Here is a 20,474-nt window from a genome sequence, read left to right as displayed (position 1 = left end):
CTTTCTCTCTAAGCCCAGCACCTTTAGAACAGTTAAGAACAGAGCTTGGAAGTAATTAGTTACAAAAAAGGAGGAAAGAGTGGGTAATTCCTTGACATTTTGATTGTAATAGAACAAGGAGTAATTTTATTACTTTTGAGATGTAATTGTAATGGTTCCAGCATTACTTTGGGGCATTACTGGGGGGGGGAGTAATTGTGTGATTACTTTTGAGTGATGGTAAAGTAATCAATTCCTTTCAGAACAATTGTAATTGTAATGGTAATTTATTCCATTTTGGGGCTATGTAACAGTAACAGTAATTGTAATTTATTCCTTTTTAAAAGTAATCTTCCAACCTCTGGTGAAGAATAGATGCCAATCCACCTCAGCATTCACTGTAACCATTTTAAAATAAAAAGTGCAAGGTTAACCAAAGCCCCAACATTCATGAAGAAATGAAAAGAGTAGTTCATAACTGCCTATAATTCAGTCTAATTTATTTCCCTTCTCTACTGACTTGTGTAGGACGTTACTGCAATTCCAAATTAATAAATGGAGAGAACAGGCCTATTCGCCATGGGCGGTGCCAAAGGTCAGCCAGGTTGGGCCCTGGCTGAGGGCTCTGCAGTCCACAAAGGCACCTGAAGGGCCCCTCATTAGGGTGGGGGAGCAGTACTCCCCTGCTGCAGATCTCAGGGAGGGAGCTGCCCGCCCGCCTGCCTGCCCACTTGCTTGCTTGCCGGCTCACCTGCACCTGCTTGCTCGCTGGCCACCCCTGCTTGCCTGCTCATCCTCCTGCCCCCTGCACGGCCACTCACTTGCCCATTCGCCCCCCACCTATTCGCCCTCCTGCCCCCTCATCCTCCTGCCCCACCTGCTTGCCCCCTGCTCACTTGCTTGCTCACCCCCACCTGCTCACTCGCTCCACCCGTTCGGTAGGTAGGTAGGTGGGGCATGCATGCGTGTGTGTGCCAGGGCCCAGGGCCAGCATGCCTGGCACTGGCCCTGCCATTCGCCTCCATAGTAAGTTCCCTCCTTTCTATGTTGGATTTGGAAGAGTGCCACAGAAGTGCAGTTGAAGGGTACAGCACCCATAGATCTACAGGAATGATTTCAGTACACAGCCTACGGCAGTGGTTCCCAAACCATGGTTTTTTTACCCATGGATCTCTTGAAAATTGCTAAGGGTCTTGGCGGACCACTTAATGATTTTTCTGCCTGTTGTAGCAATAGTAATATGCTGTGCTAGATCCTGTATGATTTGTCATTACATTTTTATTGCTTCTTTTATTTCTTACATATTGTATTTTATTGTATTATCATTTGAAGTTCATAGAATTCAAATTGTAATATGATAAAATACAACAGAAGAAATAAAAGAATCAATAAAATATAATTAAAAATCAATATAAATATTTAATAGCCCACAGTTTGGAAACTCATGGCCTAGGTACAGGCACCTCATTCTCTTAATATTTGTGGTAAGTGCAAATGCCAACAGTAAAGGAAGTAAAGACTCCCACAAAAGTGATAGCTAAGAAAAAGAACAATTAATGGATCTTTATCGCTGTTTATGCACAAAGCACTATGGAGAGAGAAAAATATGCAGTAACAAATATACAGAATCTATATTCAGAAAAAAAAGGAGTTTGGAGGGCACTCTAGTAAATTACAATGAAATACCCAAACACCAAAATAGGTTATCTGAAGTTTTCAGAAAAGTGCAATTTAAATTAGATGAACCTAAATCATATACACAGAAGAAAGAGAAAGATTCCTTGGAAACTAGTGCATACGTATGAAAAATTACTTGCTAAAACAGTTTAGTAATTGAGATAGTATACAACACCACATACTAAAATTTACAGAACAGCTTTTTAACAGATAGGTGTGATGAAAAAAATGCCATTTTCCTTCTTTGTAAACTCAGAAAAATGTTTGTATTGCTTGCGTATTCTTACTAATTTTAAAAATTCCTATGTTGTTAAAGTGGATGTTGCAGGCAAGAAAAAAACATGAAAGGAAAGGCAGTGGTCCAAACTTTCACAAATAATTTTATTTTGCATGCTAGTTGGACATTAGCTAATTAGAACTAGGCCAACTGACTTGCTTTTGCAAGTTAGTGTTGTGCTATATTACCTATATTTAGCAGGTTTTCCTATTAAATATCTGAATGTCTTGCTTTTCTGCATAGTGAGAAGCTATTGTTCATTCCATTCCCCCAAAATAAACCAATGTTTACTGCTCTTTATGCCAAGTTGTCATGCTTCCTTGTCCATCCTATGCATAACATACTGCACAAAGCTCACAGTATTTTTACACCTTGATACAAGTTGGAAACAGTTTGGGGCATTTCTCTGCATGTATGAATACTTGTTTTTATTTAGATTTCATAAATGAAATAAATAATGTAATAATTTAAATTATTTATAGACTGCCTTCCATTGTGAAAAACAAAATACAAAATATTTTTACAAAATAAAACCACAATAAAATTTTAAAAAAATGAAACATAAACCCTAGTGTCCAGAGTTCAGTAAAACTGTGATTTGTGCACTTGAAATAAAAATCACAGATAGTTGTTGCATCTCTAATGTACCAGCTTCTCCATAGCAGGATCACAGAACAGCAAAACAGAGGTCATACTAATTGTTGTTCTGTTCTTTTAAAGCAGAATGCCTACCCTCCACTCCCTCACTTATTTGTTAGAGGTTTGAACAGATTTTTTTATGGGCATAAGATTTTATTAGAGGACGAAAATCACTGGCCTGGTGTGAGGGACAGTGTAGAGAGGGTTGCTGCTTGAAACCTTGATAGGAACATAGGAAGCTGCCTTATACCGAGTCAAACCATTGGTCCATCTAACCCAGTATTGTCTACACTGACCAGCAGTGGCTCCCCAGGGTTTCAGGCAAGGTCTCTCCCAGCCATACCTGGAGTTGCCCTGGACTGAACCTGGGTCCTTCTGCATGCAAGGCAGATGTTCTACAACTGAGCTGGGACCCTTTCTCCCCACGCCCAACCATTGGGTTGAGAGTAAAGTTGGGAAAGTGTAAGCATACTGTGTTATGGGCCAATTTCGGCAGAGAGGACTGCTGAATGCCACGCTAAATGTAGAAGAAAAGAAAGGGTGCTCATCTGAGAGTGCTGCTGGGACCTCCCCTAACCCAGACAGCTAGAACAAGAAGAACTACAGTTTCTCTCTCCTCCTGACTTTGCTTTTCCATAACAATGCCACACAAAAAACAGTTATAACAGCCACTTGGCAGTAAAAGGAACTGCAGGGTCTTCTCCTTTGCACAGAATCTCAGGGGCATTTTCTGAAAAACAGGATTTCTAGGACATACAACACACATATGTACCAGCCAATTTTTTCAAAAAAGGAGTATGGAGGTGAATGGTTCTCTGGAAAGTAATCCAAAGATGCTTTTATCCAGGTGCCAGAGGTACGACTGACCTCAGCTACAGCAAGGCAAGTAACTGGTGACACTATGACAGGCTATAAGTGACCTATAGGACTGGACTGCCAGTTTTCTTTCTATTATAATGTGCAATACTAAGATTTCAGGAAGTGCTGAAACTTCAGCACAATCTTCTTACCTCACTGAGTTGGAGACTAAAATGTGCCAAAAATGCATTCACTGTGCCATTAATTTTTGTTTCTGAATATGGATCCAGAGTAGACCTGAAACCCATCATTCTAGTATCTGTTCAGAGCTTAACCATGCTAAAATGCCTTTTGCTGTATACAAGGCTCTCTGCTAGAGAAGATACTCACAGGAATAAAATGCAATAGACTGAATCATTAGCCAATAAACTGGTATGAGGAAACTTGGTCTATTCTTGCACCATTATACTTGTTGACATATTAACTGCAATTGAAATCTATGAACTTAACTTCAGGCAAGTCAATGATTTTTACTGGGGAGCTGACCTTCAATCAATTTATAGTGTCTTAGATCTATTTCTTGTATATACAGATCACTACTCAACGAAATTTATTAAGTGCTCAGGGGGACTGATGAAACCTTATTTTTAAAGAGAGGTTGTCTTTAATGGAAGAGGACAAAAACTGTTTCACTTAAGCTGCAATCAAGGCACTCTTACCAGAGTTAGCCTCATTGAACATAATGGAATTTACTTCTCAGTAAACATTCACAGGATTGGAATCCTTGAAAAATTTAACCATACACAAAACCAACACATTATTCTTTGTTTAAAAATACTAAATCCCAAAATAATTTGAGCACTATGTTATAAAAATATCAGCAACACAAATATCCAGCTGTTGAATATACAGAAGTCTGCTTCTCTGAGAAATACTGGATTTGAGTCATTTATCCCAGACGTATGAGCAGTAACATTATAAGGTTAACTATATTTAACCGCAGCCTGGAATTTCATTATAAAAATATACCCACTACTGGACATTGAAACAGTTCGTGTACAATGAGCATACAAGGGATATAGCACAATTCAGTGAAGGACACTTGTTCCTTTCTCCCACTGAATTGCTTTCTTGAGAAATGGGGTACATTATTTTAACATACTTATGAAACTGACTAAAGGGACTTCTTGGCAACCATGTGTTCACTCTGTCTAATAACTGACCTGGCACAAGATTTCAGGGACTGACCTTAACAGTTGCTTTCTTGATAGCCTTGTTAAAATTGTCAAACAGCATACTGATATTAGCATCCCTGCCACACTCCAGCATAAAAGACAGACATACTTTCTAAACGTGAGAGAAGTAACTTGAACACATTCTCTGCTCTGCAAAACCAATGCCCTATAATGCAGCAAATGTGTGCTGAAAGTTTAAACCACTTAAACCACTTCAGAAAATTTGTCTTTAGCCTCTCATTGCTTGACAGAGGTTACCTTAAAGCAGGAATTATAGGGCTAGCATACACAATATGTTTAGTCCAATAAACATTGCAAAAGCTATAGCCCAAAGACTCCAAATTTCCAAAATGCATTCAGTGAACACACAAGGAGGACTGGGACTGTACTTGCTGGCCACATCACCCAATGCAAATGTAACCTGTTAGCCACACCCCCTGGTAGACATGTGTTTACCATTTATATATAAAAAAAGTCTAAACATATGGCTATATACATGTAGGGAAGATGTTATTGGAGGTCTTCATAGGGTTGCCATAAGTCGTAATCAACTTATTTATTATTTATTATTATTTATTTAATTTGTATCCCGCCCTTCCTCCCAGGAGCCCAGGGTGGCAAACAAAGCACTAAAACACTTTAAAACATCATAAAAACAGATCCTAAAACACATTAAAACAAAACAGCATTACAAACATTTTTTAAAAAAAAACAACTTTAAAAAAGGGTTAAAACATTATTAAAAAACATTAAACAATTCTGACACAGATGCAGACTGGAAGACATATAACAACAAACATGTAGGGTTGTTACTTGTAATCAAGAATGATCATTGGCCCAAGGTTTTCAATTATGTGGAGGAGCTGTATGCACATAGGGCCTTTCCTCACAACTGCTGAACACACAGTCGCTGAGGGGCATGGCCAGTAGGAATAATCCTGGTCCCTCCTCATTTGGTACCTGCATATGTTTGTGTAGAGAGGAACATCTGCACGTCCTTTGTATCATACAACTAAACCCAACAACATTTACTCCCAAGTAGGCACTTTCAGTTAAGGATTATGTTTAGCATTAACAGAAATATAATTTCTTTTTGAAGTTGTTATGCCAAGAAGGCAACAGCAAAGAAAGTGTAATTCATCAGTCCTACAGTGTGTGTAATCAGCGACAGTTTAGCAAGGATTAACAGGTGGTGAATCCAACTTTTGTCTGCTGGAAACCTGTGTTATCATACCGCATTTGTATAGGCATCCAAAAACTTTTCAGACTTTCCAACAAGTCCTTTTACAAAGTCATAAATAGCAGCCTTGGGAGTCTATGATCAGGAGTGAGAGAAAGGCAGGGATGTGTGCATGCCTGCATCCTCACATACCTAACACTTTCTCATCTACTCTTTTTCCCCCCACTCAAAAATCACTGATGGAAAACGTTTCTCCCATGGGGCAAAGCAGCTGAGGGAAACAGTGGGGAAATGGCTGGAGTAGAGAGAGTCAGTCCAGTGGAAGCTAGTCCACTAGGGCTACTGGGGCACAGCTGTCCCAATGAGAATGTTGAGCAACTTAAAAAAAGAAAAAAGAAACACCTCCAAAGTCTCAAAGCTAAACACTCTTTTCTGTTCCACAAACATTTTAAAATTTCTTGAATTTACAGAGGCCCGTAAAGGCATTTCTGTCAATCTACTGCTCTTTTGCCAAGCAGCTTCCTGTTCTCTGGCCAATTACTCTCTGCACCATTCCCGTTCCGTGCCCGGTACCTTCTGGGCAAAGGGGCGAGTTTGCGGCCGAATCCAAAGCCCAGGCCGCTATCAGGAGTGTGTGTGTGTGCACGTGGCGCGCCGGTGCACCAGCGTGACACACAGGAAAGAGGCGGGGTGGCTGAAGGCCATTTAAGGCCACTCCACCAGCCTCCCGCCCTCCTTTGAATTTTGGCGGCGGCGAGGCTTTTTGGCGCGGCAAGGCCCACAGCGCTGTGAGGCCTTCCAGCGCCGGCAACTGCTGCGAGGCTCCCGGCTCGGCAGCCTTGAGGCCTCACAACAGCGGTGGTGAGGCCATCTGACCGGCGGTGGTGAGGCCATCTGACTGCGGGAGGCCTAACGGCGGCGGCGGCGGCGAGGCCTTCAGAGAGCGTGCGTGGCGCCTTCAGCACATGTGGAGCTTTCCCTGGCCTTTCCTTAGGCCAGACCTTGCGGCGGCGAGGCGCAGCAGCAAGGCACGGCAGCGACCCTGGGAGTGGCACAGCAGGCACTCAGGCCAGGACATTTAAATTTGTTTTTGTGAGCTCTTGCTGGGGGGGGGAGTCTAGCGCTAAGGGACGGTCAAGCTGGCCTCAGGCCCCCACCGCCGACTTTAGCAGAATAGTAGCATAGGTAAAGCTGGGGTGGTGGTAACATAGGTAAAGCCTGGGCGGTAGCTGCACAGGTAGAGCCTGGGCAGTAGCTGCACAGGTAAAGCCTGGGCGGTAGCTGCACAGGTAAAGCCTGGGCGGTAGCAGCGCAGGTAAAGCCTGGGCGGTAGTAGCACAGGTAAAGCCTGGGCGGTAGCAGCTCAGGTAAAGCCTGGCCGGTAGCTGCGCGGGTAAAGCCTGGGTGGTGGCTGCGCGGGTAGAGCCTGGGTGGTGGCTGCGCGGGTAGAGCCTGGGTGGTGGCTGCGCGGGTAGAGCCTGGGTGGTGGCTGCGCGGGTAGAGCCTGGGTGGTGGCTGCGCGGGTAGAGCCTGGGTGGTGGTTGCGCGGGTAGAGCCTGGGTGGTGGTTGCGCGGGTAAAGCCTGGGCGGTAGCTGCATGGGTAAGCCTGCGTGGTAGCAACGCAGGTAAAGCCTGGGCCGTAGCAGCGCAGGTACAGCTGGGTGGTGTGTGTGTGTTTGGTGCACTGAGTGGGGCAGCTACATGAAGGGGAATTTTATCCTACCTAAATGTCCCATGTGTATGTCTCAAGGATGTACCTTGTACCTGCTTGCAGAGGCCTCAACAATGGAACAGAGCCAATGCACTTCATGTGCTGTTATTGCTAGGATTATTTTACCATTTACAGGGATCTCGGACCCTGGAGAGGGAGGATTGTAGCTCAGTAACAGATCACTTGCTTTGCATGCAGAGGGTTCCCAGGTTCAGCCCTCAGTGCCTCCAGTTAGGGCCAGGAGATACTTCTATTGGGGTCCCCTTTCCCATTACAGAAAGTTAAATAGGAATAGACTCCTTTTCTTGATACTGAAGTGTATTTTTAGTTTAAATTAAATGTTACTTTTCATTTACCAATTACCCAGAGAGGTAATGGGCTATCGGACAGCCATCTGTGGGGATGCTTTTATTAAGGGATGTACTGAGAAGGCCATTCCTCTTCCACACTGTTTTTGCAAACCAGGAAAGTTCAGAGAGGGGCAAAATTTGCCTGCACTCCTGCACCCTCCTGCTGCCCGTGGCCGCTACTTGTTTGTGCAGAATACCCTAAAGATGCTCTGTCATAACATAGCGGCCATTTGGATGGGAGCAATGCTATGTAATTACAAAGAGCAGAGGCTTTTTGAGGAGGGCGGGTGGCAGCCAGACATAGAAAGGAGGCTGCAGGAGCCAGTAAGGATCCCAGTTAGTGCTGCAACCTCACCTCCAAAACTACCTCAACTCCAAAAATGCAAAGGGAACTCATCCCCTCTTTTTCACTGTTAAGCTTCTCCTCCCCAAATACGTTCTTCAAAACCCAAGTAAAAATATACAAACCTTTCCATCAGTTAAGTCCCATACACCTCAGTCCCAAAACCCATTTAATCTGCGATATTCTGAGTAACCATACATAGGATTCTGCTGTATGTGTGCAATCACATGCACCCTCCCGTGGGAAGAGGTAACGATATACTCAGGGGGATTTTCTCATAAGTAAGTATGCATAGAATTGGTCCAATTCATATTTTTCTGAGTAAATTATTTAAACATAATGGAATTCTTTTCAGCAATCATGTGCAGGCTGCACATTTGCTTGCATCTTCTCTTTAGCTAGTTTACAAACTGGTCTGTGGATAAGCACTAGTCCTGTGCTTTAAGAGTCATTTGATCTGCAGACATTAGAAGATGACATTGCTCAACTCCATGCCATCTAATAACTGCTGAATACGAACCTGCAATTAAAGGCATAACAACAGGCTAGGAGGATATGTGGGGCCAGGGCCCCTCAAAGCAGTGGGAAGCAGCCCCCAGCAGAGGCTGCTCAAGAAAAGTGTCCCTTCCTAGCTAAGCTCGAGGTGCTATGGACCTTGCTTGCAGACTGCCCAGTTATGGGGAGACTCATTTTATTAGGCAGGTTTTTCTTCATAATGCAGTTTTTCCGGATCCTATACGGTGGCCCCCGGCTTGCCCTTATGGCCAGCAAACTTAAATCAGTCTTAGGTATGGATGCACTGGTCCAGAGGAGAATTGATAAAGACATACAGTTGGGCAGGGTTATTGGCCCCTTCCCATCATCCCCTACCTCTGCTCTCACAATGCCCCCCCCCTATAGTGCCCAAAGTGGCAGTGGGCGAAGTCTACCTGATTCACCATCTGTCATACAAGTGGGGTCAGTCAGTGATGGCTTCATACCAGATAGGCTATGCACAGTGCACTACACTTCATTCAATATAGTGCGCACCTGTGGCAGAGAGGCCTTATGGGCAAGTGTGGCAGCTAATCTGCCGGCATTGCCAGCTGTTACACACGGTGGATTTTGAGCTGCTGAGTTTTGCCTTTTAGGTCAACTATGCAGCAGAGCATTACCTATGGGCTGCTGTATTCTTGCATGGAGCACTTCAGCCCCTTCTTGGAAGGGACAGCCAGGAGATGAGAGGCCCCAGAAGCGGTGGGGCACTATTTTCATGATTTACAGTTCTTGGGTAGGGCAGACTTTGGGTGCATGTTAGCGCTTGATGGCACAGTTTATAGCATAGCTATGAACTGGGGGGTTCTTTAGGCAGCTGGGAAAATGGAGGATCCTGCCCCAGTGTTCACCTTCCAGGGTATTAAAATTGACTTTTGGACCCAGGGCTGCAGGCTGCCTGGGAAAAGCTTGAACTGTTGCAGATCAAGATCCTGGAGTTTTCAGGGACTGGGAAAGTGTTTGCTTTCTGCCCTTCAGGTATTGGGGGCCTTCTGCGGTGGGGTTTATGGTGCCATAACAGGGATTTCACAGCCTTACCACAGGTTCAGGGTTTTGGCTGCCTTATGCACCAACCTGCGGTGTGGCCCCCTCCTTTCCTGCAGTGCGTCAATGGTGTTTCAGTTAGAGGAAGGACCGACTCTGCTAGTCCCATACCGCATACTGGGAGATGGGGGAGGGGAGTCAGAGATGGCCAGGGCAGGAGGGGATTCCTGGGAGTTAGGGGATGGCAGGGGCTATGCAAAGTGTGGCCTATTCCTATGAATCACGTCCTGGAATTCATCACGGATGGTAGGAGTAAAGCTTGTCTATCAGTGTGTCGCAAGGTAGGCTGGCAGGGGGCCTTTAGGACCATTCAGATGTCTTGGGATATGTCATGTGCTGGCCAGCTGGCCCATGCACACCCCCATACCCCTTATCCTCATCCTCCATGTTCACCTGACCCGCCAGGGATTGTTGATCAGGGAGGTGCTCTGTGACCATCATGCTTCAAAGCTCAGCAGTTGCATGTAGCGGCCCTCACACTTAATTTTGGAGCCTTCCGGATGGGGGGTGGGGGTGTTTTGGGGCCAGGTCAGACTTCCCTTCGAGCCATCCTGGGGTCCAAGGTTTGTTTCCAGGCAGACCAGGGGTACAAGAGTCACTCCACATTATTTTACCCTCCCCTGGACTGGACACTTCCCCATGACGGCGTCATAGTGTTTTTGGCCTGACGCTATAGGCCTGGTTGCCTGATATTCAGGGGGAGGGATCTTCCCTCATAAAGTTTCGGTCTAGTGTCGCAGTGCCTGGGAGCGGACCCATGGGGGTTTGAGGGTCATGCTCCTCCGGAATTGGGGTTGCCTACCCGGCAGTGGAATTGCCTACCTGGGACGGTCTATTTTGTTTTGGTATATGCAGGTGCAGGCCCTCGGGAGGTGGAAGTAGGGGGCGCATGGAATACATTCACCCCGGGGGCGAGTCTGAAGGTCCGGGACCCAACTGTTCACGATTGTTTCTGTTTTGGCAGGTTGCTGGACGGGGATGGAGCAGATGCGCAGCCTACTCTGCAGCCATGGCATGATCTCATAGGCTGGCCTTGGGGTCGCAAACGCACATTGGTTCACAGCTGGGCCTCTGATGGTGGGCCACGGTTTGGTGGCTGGGCCGACAGAGTATGCGCTGGAATGGTCTCCTACCCATGTCGTTCCAGCAGGGTTCAGGGCGGAAGGTTCTGCAGGTGGTGGTCATTCCCCTGGGTGGGAATTACCTTGGTTACTGAAGGGTAAGACATGTGAGGACATGCAGTTGAGGCCACAATAGCCTCGGGTCGTCTGCTGTGGTCAAACATGGAGGGCAAGGCCCTCAGTGGCAGGCATGTGAGGACATGCAGTTTGTGGGGTAATGATGGCATCTTCCTGATGAACCTGCAGAGGTTATTGGGTGTGGGGTAAAGGGAGACTAAGCAGAGGCTTGTCCCCCTTTTGTGGCAAAGAAGTGCGGGAAAAGGTTTAAAGGGAAAGGGCAGCTAGGTGACACCTTTAGGCACCTTTGGGGGTGATTGGCGGTCTGGGGGCCTGCAGCTCAGGGCTATACGGCCTGGGGGGCAGAACACGGGCCGCCTTTGGGGCCAACGTGCCTCATCCGCTCGGAGTTTCAGGGCTCCGGGGGGCGGTGATGCGGGTTGGACCCCCTACACATCTTCAGGGTGTGTCCTGAGCTGAGGTCTGGCACAGGGCAGCCTCGTGCTCAGGCAAGGTTTAGTCGCCCTGTGGCTGCAAGCAGGCTTTGCCTGGATCATCAGAATGCTCCCGCACTTGATTTCCCCTCTGCAGGTTCATTATTCTAATTGATTCCGTTTAATAAAGTGGCCCATGATTTAACCCAATGAATGGTGTTTGTGTTTTATTTCGGCAATAGGCCGCAATCCCGTTCCGTGCCCGGTACCTTCCGGGCAAAGGGGCGAGTTTGCGGCCGAATCCGAAGCCCAGGCCGCTATCAGGAGTGTGTGTGTGTGCACGTGGCGTGCCAGCGTGACACACAGAAAGGAGGTGGGGCGGCTGAAGGCCATTTAAGGCCACTCCACCAGCCTCCCGCCCTCCTTTGAATTTTGGCGGCACCCGCCCGACCCTCCCTCTGCTGCAGTGTGATTCATTTGGTCACTACGGGGCCGACTAGGAATTTTTGGCCTGCCTGCCTCGCTTTGCTGGCAGGTTTCTTTTGCCTACTCCACACTGTGGTTGAGGGGACGGGTCAAGGGTTAGCACGGGTGCCTTTGGGGTTAATAGGCTTATTGGTCTGTTTCTAGCTTTAATATGTCAATGGTCACTTGTGGCAAAGAAGTGCGGGAAAAGATTTAAAGGGAAAGGGCAGCTAGGTGACACCTTTAGGCACCTTTGGGGGCGATTGGCGGTCCGGGGGCCTGCAGCTCAGGGCTATACGGCCCGGGGGGCAGAACACAGGCCGCCTTTGGGGCCAACGTGCCTCATCCGCTCGGAGTTTCAGGGCTCCGGGGGGCGGTGATGCGGGTTGGACCCCCTACACATCTTCAGGGTGTGTCCTGAGCTGAGGTCTGGCACAGGGCAGCCCCGTGCTCAGGCAAGGTTTAATCGCCCTATGGCTGCAAGCAGGCTTTGCCTGGATCATCAGAATGCTCCCGCACTTGATTTCCCCTCTGCAGGTTCATTATTCTAATTGATTCCGTTTAATAAAGTGGCCCATGATTTAACCCAATGAATGGTGTTTGTGTTTTATTTCGGCAATAGGCCGCAATCAGCCAATCCTTATCCAAATGTGTGTCTATGGCAAAGAGGTCATTCCATGAATTGCCTGCTTATCAACCCTACTAGGAAGGGTCTTACTCCATCTGTTGTTATGAGGCTTATCCACCACAGCCAGAATAGCAGATTAGGGAGTAGTCAGCCAGAAAAGGCGTATGTATCTGTTTCCAGCAAGCCCATCCCTTAAATTAAGTTCAGAATATCTTGACTGCAGAGGAAGATGCATGGTGCTATTATTTTTGGCTTGCTTTTTGATGAGTTTTGTCAGTAATTTCTAAAATGAAAAGTTTGGGCTCTATGCCTGTCTGGATATGACTCCATATCCTTTCCAAACCTGGAAGATATTCTTCCTAATCTCAGACATAACAGAGGCTGATTATGGTGTGATGAACTCTGCACATTAGCAGAGATTATTTATGTTTTTAGGACTGACTGCAAATATGTTCTGCTGTGCTCTGACATTCTCTGGCTCAAGTGAAACAATTTTTGGCTATTGGTTGGAATATTTTGTTCTTTTAATTTTGGGGGAAAAGTGCTTTTGGATAATCAAAGGTTAAATTGATTTTCAGGGGAAGAAAAAACCGCATGCAACTGTCAGCAAGTGTTCTTCATAGTTTAAAAGGCTTTTTGTGTGTGTGTGCATGTGTTTGGTTTTTTGACAATCGGTGTGTAGGTGTTATCAATACATGAATTCAAAAACTATGTTATGCGGTATTGATTAATTTCTGAATAAGAGGCGTGTAGTCAATCTGGTGTGAAAATCATGCTTAGCGCTCTTACATGGAAGGTCTTCCATTGCCCACAGATATGCAAAGAACTGACATATTTTTAGTGAGGAGACAGTGCACATGTGTAAAAGCACATTTTCCTAAACAAGTGCTCTCCAAGACCTTTTCTGATGAAAACAGCAAGGTTGAAAACTGCACCCCTACCAAAGCAAATGTTACCAGCCACCATTGGGTTAATCACTCCATTTATCACTCTGCCTCTTCCCAAGTCTAATTTTCATTAAGGAAAAAACCTGGAAAATGTTACAAGTGACTGTGTATAAGCTAACATCTAGCTTGGCTCTCATCCCATTGCAGTCTGTTTATTCTCAATATAACGCCTGGCCATTTCAAGAAACATAGGCTCACCAAGCAAGGGTCAATAAGTAAGGTTATTGCAAGTTATTTCCAAATAATTTTATCAAATCTTTCCCATTTTTCAAAACATTTGAAAAGTGCTACTCAAACCATCCAATGTGAGCTGCCAAAAGCACAGTTATGGTGTATTATAAAGATGAGGAACTGAATATGGCATGCTGGCCAAAGAAGACAACTTACCTTTAATGCAAATTTTTAGAACAAAGTTCATTGCTTACCAAGCATGTAGTTATGACAACAAAACAGAAGAACAAAATATGGTAATAAAGAACTCTGCCTTTCATATAAATGTATTTTGGAGTGTACTGTTGCTGTACAACACTTTTCTCCAGAAAGCTAGCATTGGAATTCCTTACCTGACAACCTTTGAAATGTATACTGAGTAATAAGATCAGAAAATTTTTATAATTATTATTTATTAAATTTATACCCTGTCCTTCCTCTCAGTAGGAGCCCAGGGCGGCAAACAAAAACACTAAAAACACTATAAAACATCATTAAAACAGACATTAAAATATATTAAAACAAAACATCTTTAAAAACATTTTTTTAAAAAGCTTTAAAAACATCTTAAAAAGCAATTCCAACACAGATGTAGACTGGGATAAGGTCTCTACTTAAAAGGCTTGTTGAAGGAGGAAGATCTTCAGTAGGCACCGAAAAGATAACAGAGATGGCACCTGTCCAATGTTTAAGGGGAGAGAATTCCAAAGAGTAGGTGCCACCACACTAAAGGTCCGTTTCCTATATTGTGCAGAACGGACCTCCTGATAAGATGGTATCTGCCGGAGGCCTTCATCTCCAGAGTGTACTGATCGACTGGGTATATAAGGGGTAAGACAATCTTTCAGGTATCCTGGTCCTGAGCTGTATAGGGCTTTGTACACCAAAACTAGAACCTTGAACGTAGCCCGGTAGCTAATGGGCAGCCAGTGCAATTCTTTCAGCAGCAGGGTGACATGCTGGTGATACCCTGCCCCAGTAAGCAGTTGCACTGCGGCATTTTGCACTAGCTGCAGCTTCTGGACCATCCTCAAGGGCAGCCCCACATACAGCACATTACATTAATCCAACCTGTAGATTACCAGTGCATGGACAACAGTGGTCAGGTTATCCCACTCCAGAAAAGGCCACAGCTGTCTTACCAGCCAAAGATGGTGAAAGGCATTCCTAGCCAATGAGGTCACCTGGGCCTCTGGTGACAAACATGGATCCAGGAACACCCCCAGACTACGGACCTCCTCTTTCAGAGGGAGTACAACCCCATCCAATTATCCAAATTCGGGAACCACCAGCTCACAGTGCCTCCATCTTGCTAGGATTCAGCCTCAGCTTATTGGCCCTCATCCAGTCCACCACTGAGTCCAGGCATGGGTCCAGGGCTTGCATGGCCTGTCTTGATTCAGATGTTACAGAGAAACAGAGCTCAATATCATTAGCATACTGCTGACACCTCACCCCAAATCTCCTGATGACCACTCCCAAGGGCTTCATATAGATGTTAAACAGCATCAGGGACAAGATGGTACCCTGCAGCACAACTGCCAGGTGGACAAAAGACAATCACCCAATGCTATTCTCTGAAAATGACCCTAGAGGTAGGATCAGAACCACTGTAAAACAATGCCTCCAATACCTATATCACCAAGTCAGTTCAGAAGAATACCATGGTCAATAGTACCAAAAGCTGCCAAGAGATCAAGTAAGAATAACATGGTCACACTCCCCCTGTCCTCCCAATAAAGGTCATCCATCAGGGTGATCAAGGCCGATTCAGTCCCATAATCAGGCCTGAACCCAGATTGAAATGGGTCAAGATCAGAGCTTGGAAAAGTTACTTTTTTTGAACTACAGCTCCCATCAGCCCCAGCCAGCATGGCCACTGGATTGGGCTGATGGGAGTTGTAGTTCAAAAAAGTAACTTTTCCAAGCTCTGGTCAAGATAATCTGTTTCATCCAAGAGTACTTGCAATTGCTGCGCCACAACCCTCTCAATCACTTTCCTAAAAAGGAGGTATTTGCAACAGAGCAGTAATTGTCACAAACCAATGGGTCCAGGGTGGGCTTTTTCAGGAGTGGTCAGATCACCACCTCTTTCAAGGTGGCTGGAACCACTCCCTCCCACAACGACGTGTTGACCACACCCTGGATCCATTCGGTCACCCCCCCCCGGCAAACTTTAATAAGCCAAGAAGGGCAATGCTCAAGAGGACACATTGCTGGCCTCATTGGCACAATTACCTTGTCCACATCATCAGGCCGCATCAACTAAAACCAATTCCAAGAGGTTGCAGCAGATGTTGCACTGGACACCTCACTGAGGACTACAATAGATTTGAACAGGGCATCAAAATTGCTACAGAGGCGAGCAACTTTACCCTCAAAGTGCCTTGCAAACAATTCACAGTGGGCCTCCAAAGGGTCTAAAACTCCATTTCTGGGAACTGATGTCAACAGATCACTGACCATAAGGAAAAGCTCTACTGGATGGCTACTTGAGGAAGCGATGGTGGCAGAGAAGTGGGCCTTCTTCACTGCCCTCACCACCACACAGTAGGGAAGGTTATGATGTTTTACTTGTGCCCAATCAGCCTCACAGCATGTCTCTCACCACTTGCGCACTAGCCATTGTCCAGCCTGTCTCGTTGCCCTTAGGTTCATTAGTGTACCAAGGTGCAAACCAGGCTCCACAATGCCTGAGAGGGCATTCAGGGGCAACCGTGTCAACAGCCCAATGCACCTTGTTATTCCACAGCATGACAAGGGCTTCAACAGGGTCACCTGTTTTATCTTCTGGAAACTCCCCCAGGGCATTCAGGAATCCAGTGGATTCCATTAGGGAACAGGGAAAGCAAGACCTCCAGCAGAACTCCACACTCCCAAATCCCCTGAAGAGATTTGGATCCAGGAATCTCTGCCCCAGGACTGGATGTCACCACACTAGGTTCCTAGTTAGCTCTCAGACACTCCTCGTTATCTCCCCCAAGAGCAGAGGAGACAGTGAACCAGGCAAGAGGTCCAGGGCTGCCACTAAAAGGCCCAGCTAGGTACTTGGGAAGCACATGGAAGGACCTGCCTTGAGGATGGATCCAAAGTAGCACTATGGCATGGTCCTGTCAGTGCAAGGACTTCCCCTCCCCTGTGCACCTCCTAATTCTGTTCTAGAGGTTCCTCTGGGGCAGACTTGGGGAGGGTGTGGGTCACACATGTGAGGGGAGGAGACAGGGAAAGTCCTGTTATGCAACCAGGAATCCTTGCACTGATGAGACACATTAGTTGGATCCTGCTTTTGATCAGGACCTGGATAAGAACAAGGAAGAGATGGAGCGACCAGGTCCTGTTCTGAGCAACTTCACTGCTAAAGCAACAGCCCTGTGCCTAAAATCCTTCAGCCTTCCTGAAGTGGGGAAATGGAAAGAGAAAAAGAAAAAGTGGTGGCAGAAAGATGCTGAAAGGAATTACAAAAATAGAGAAAAGATGATGGCCCCACCCACTGCTGGTTTTGGCTCCATTCACTATCACTATGCACCTCCCCCCGGTCATGAAAACTCCTTCAGTGTTGTGCTGTTGAATTATTTCCATCTCGCCAGTCACAAGTATGCCGATGGAAGAGTTTTGTATCTTTTTGAGAAGGAGCCTCTCCCAACCAATGCATCCTTTCCTTGTCAAAAGAATGACAACTGCATAAAGATCTTTAATTGACATATTGGAAGATAATTCAGTGTGGTGTGATAGTTGGATTATGACCTGGGAGACTAGGGTTCAAATCCGTATTCAGCCACTGGGTGACTTTGGGCCAGTCACTATCTCTCAGCCTAACCTACCCATAGTGTTGGTGTGAAGATGGAATGGAGAGGGGGACAACCATGCACACCAGTCAGTTCTCTGCACATCAGGGGCAGCACCTTATCAAATATTTATTTATTTATTATTTGATTTATATCCCGCCCTTCCTCCCAGCAGGAGCCCAGGGCAGCAAACAAAAGCACTAAAACTTTAAAACATCATAGAAAAAAACCTTTAAAACACATTAAAACAAAAACATCTTTAAAAACGTTTCTTAAAAAAACTTTCAAAATACCTTCTAAGATTAAAAACATTTTAAAAAAGAAGGTTTAAGAACATATTAAAAAGCAATTCCAACACAGATGCAGACTGGAACAGGTCTCAACTTAAAAGGCTTGTTGAAAGAGGAAGGTCTTCAATAGGCGCTGAAAAGATAACAGAGATGGCACCTGTCTAATATTTAAAGGAAGGGAATTCCACAGAGTAGGTGCCGCCACACTATATCTACCAACTACAAAAAGGTGGGGGGAATCAACAATAGTACAACCTATATCAAGGTAACAATACAACCTGTGGTAACAGCTATTCTTATTGTGGATTTAATCTGAAAGCAGGAAGGTCTATATAAGATATGTGAAGAAAATCTATTATTAGTACCTTTCCCCCCCCCAAAAAAAAACTGTATAAAGGGGAGGAAGGACTGAAATTTCTTAGATAAGGACCATGCCACATATTCTGCAGCAGTAGATATACAAATGCGACCATATGTACAAGCAGCATGGATGGAGTGACAGCTATGAGTAGCTCTCTGACACACATGACTGTATAATGAAAGCTCTTGGGGAAAATGTTTGCTGAATGCTTTTTACATGTTTACATGCACGTGTAAAAACAAGCAAACTTCATTAAACATTTGTTCATGTACTGGCATCCCCTCAATGTTGAAAGTCAATTCAATGGGATTTTGTTCAAGGAAGTTTACTTGGGCTGACTGCTAGACCTAGTCTAGAAGATGACAATATCTATAATAGAAACCATGTATCAGTGTCTTGGAGACTCTAATATATCAGCGGGACTGATTTCAGAATTGACAAACATTGGGCAGTATTTAGGTAACTTTCTGTGCTAGCACAATAGAGTTCCCTTCTCTTCTCCCCCCCCCCATGTAAGCCCCATCTCAAAATCTGCTCTGGAGCATTGTGGAAAACTATCAGAACGGATTTAGGGGGTGTGCAGGAGGGGAGGAGTGAGGGTGATAATTCCGTTGCACAAGGAGGAATCTGATGGAACGATTGCTTTAGTCAGGCTGCAAATATTTTCCCCTCCCTCACCAAATATTGTTTGTAGTACAGAGGAAGAAAAACTGCTTTTATTTGCATGCAATCTACCTACATTTGTATGGGAGACCAGGGTTTGAATCCCCACACAGCCATGAAGCTCACTGGGTGACCTTGGGCCAGTCACTGCCTCTCAGCCTCAGAGGAAGGCAATGGTAAACCACCTCTGAATACCACTTACCATGAAAACCCTAGTCATAGAGTTGCCATAAGCTGGAATTGACTTGAGGGCAGTCCATTTCCATTTTCACTTGAAAGCAAGTCCCGTCGAGTTGAGTGGGACTTATTCCCATGCAAATGTGTGAAGAATTGCAGCCCAATCTTACTCATGTTTACTCAGAAGCAATTCATTGGGTTTGACTCCCTAGTAAATGTGCATAAGACTGCAGCCTTATGACAATCCTACACAAGTCTACTCAGAAGAAGTCCTTTAAAATTCAATGGGACTTTCTCTCAGTAAGTGGGTGTAGCTTTGCAGCATTAAAATACTACAGAATACTAAAGACTGCACGCACAAAGCAAAGTAACTTTTATATTCCTGTTCTATATACATACTTGATCCTTTGATAAGGCTGAATTAAATATTGACCAAATCTTGAAAGCAGCTTACTAGAAAAGCTGGAAAATATACTTTAAAATGCACTTACATGTGATAAAGTTCTTTCCAAGTTTTGTTATTGTTCAAAAGTCCAGCTCAGGAACTGGTAATGATAGGGAAAAAATATCTATAGGTGACCTGAAGTAATGCTGTGAGTATATTTTACTGATGGGGCCAAGTCCATTCTCTAGGTTCTAATTAGCATTTTCACTCTCTCTTCCACTTCTTTATTTTTATTTTTTTATCTCCAGCAGACACCTTAGCAGAATCTATCAGCTTTGACAAAAGACCAAAATCCTGGCAGTGAACCATAAATTGACCAATTCCATAAAAAGAACTGCTAAATGAGAAACCATGTGCTTGGTATAAAACTAATTTCATGCTTTCAAAAGCACACAGTGGCTTCTAGCAAGATAGTGGCCCTGGGACTTGCAAAGACAGATTGGCTAATACAAATGGGTTTGCTCCTGGTTAGCCATGCTTTACGTGTACTGTCAGTAAATGGAAATTCTTGAATCTTCAGTCAAACAAACATGTTCTTATCTATGACTCAGTGGTTGGAAGCTATAAAAAACAACTGTTTCATGAATAAATTTACTGGGAAAAGACTTGAGATAGGTTAGTTTCTCCCAAAAGATCTGCAAAGTTACTAAATAGTCATTTTGTAAACAGAAATGCCACTTTTACAAAAATTGCTTGTAATTTTCTCTTCACTGAGTACAATGTTATCCAGACCTAAAACACATAACTGAAACAACACCTACCTCAGCTAGGATAAGCAAACCAACAACAAGGTTTAATGAATAATTTTCACATTGAAATTATTAGCTAGAACTTTTTAGACAAGTAAACACAACTTAATCCCCTACCAGACTGTTTTGCAACTTAAGGGGTGGGCAATCCAAACTTCACCGATTAGTTTCAGCAATATATTTATTCTTTAAATAAAGATTTGCAGCACTTAAAATGTCATATTTAATTAAAGCATGCTTAGATGGCAGTGACAGTAATTTTATGCCTCTCATAAAACAAGTTGTCATTGCAAATGAATTAGTGGAGGTTGTCCTATGACTGACAGGTCATACCGTTTAATACTCACAGTCAGGCTCCAGTATGCATTACTCCA

The 20,474-nt window shown here is 44.8% G+C and overlaps 1 protein-coding gene across 11 annotated transcripts in view; it reads right to left on the bottom strand.

Annotated features, from left to right (window-relative positions):
- ZNF385B (zinc finger protein 385B) overlaps nucleotides 1–20,474 on the bottom strand; it is a 319,282-nt gene that overhangs the window by 207,072 nt on the left and 91,736 nt on the right. The window lies entirely within an intron of this gene.

This window comes from Rhineura floridana, chromosome 2 (assembly GCF_030035675.1).
Source record: "Rhineura floridana isolate rRhiFlo1 chromosome 2, rRhiFlo1.hap2, whole genome shotgun sequence".
NCBI lineage: Eukaryota > Metazoa > Chordata > Lepidosauria > Squamata > Rhineuridae > Rhineura > Rhineura floridana.
Note: the sequence above shows the minus strand (reverse complement) of the source record. Positions and strands in the feature narration are given on the sequence as shown.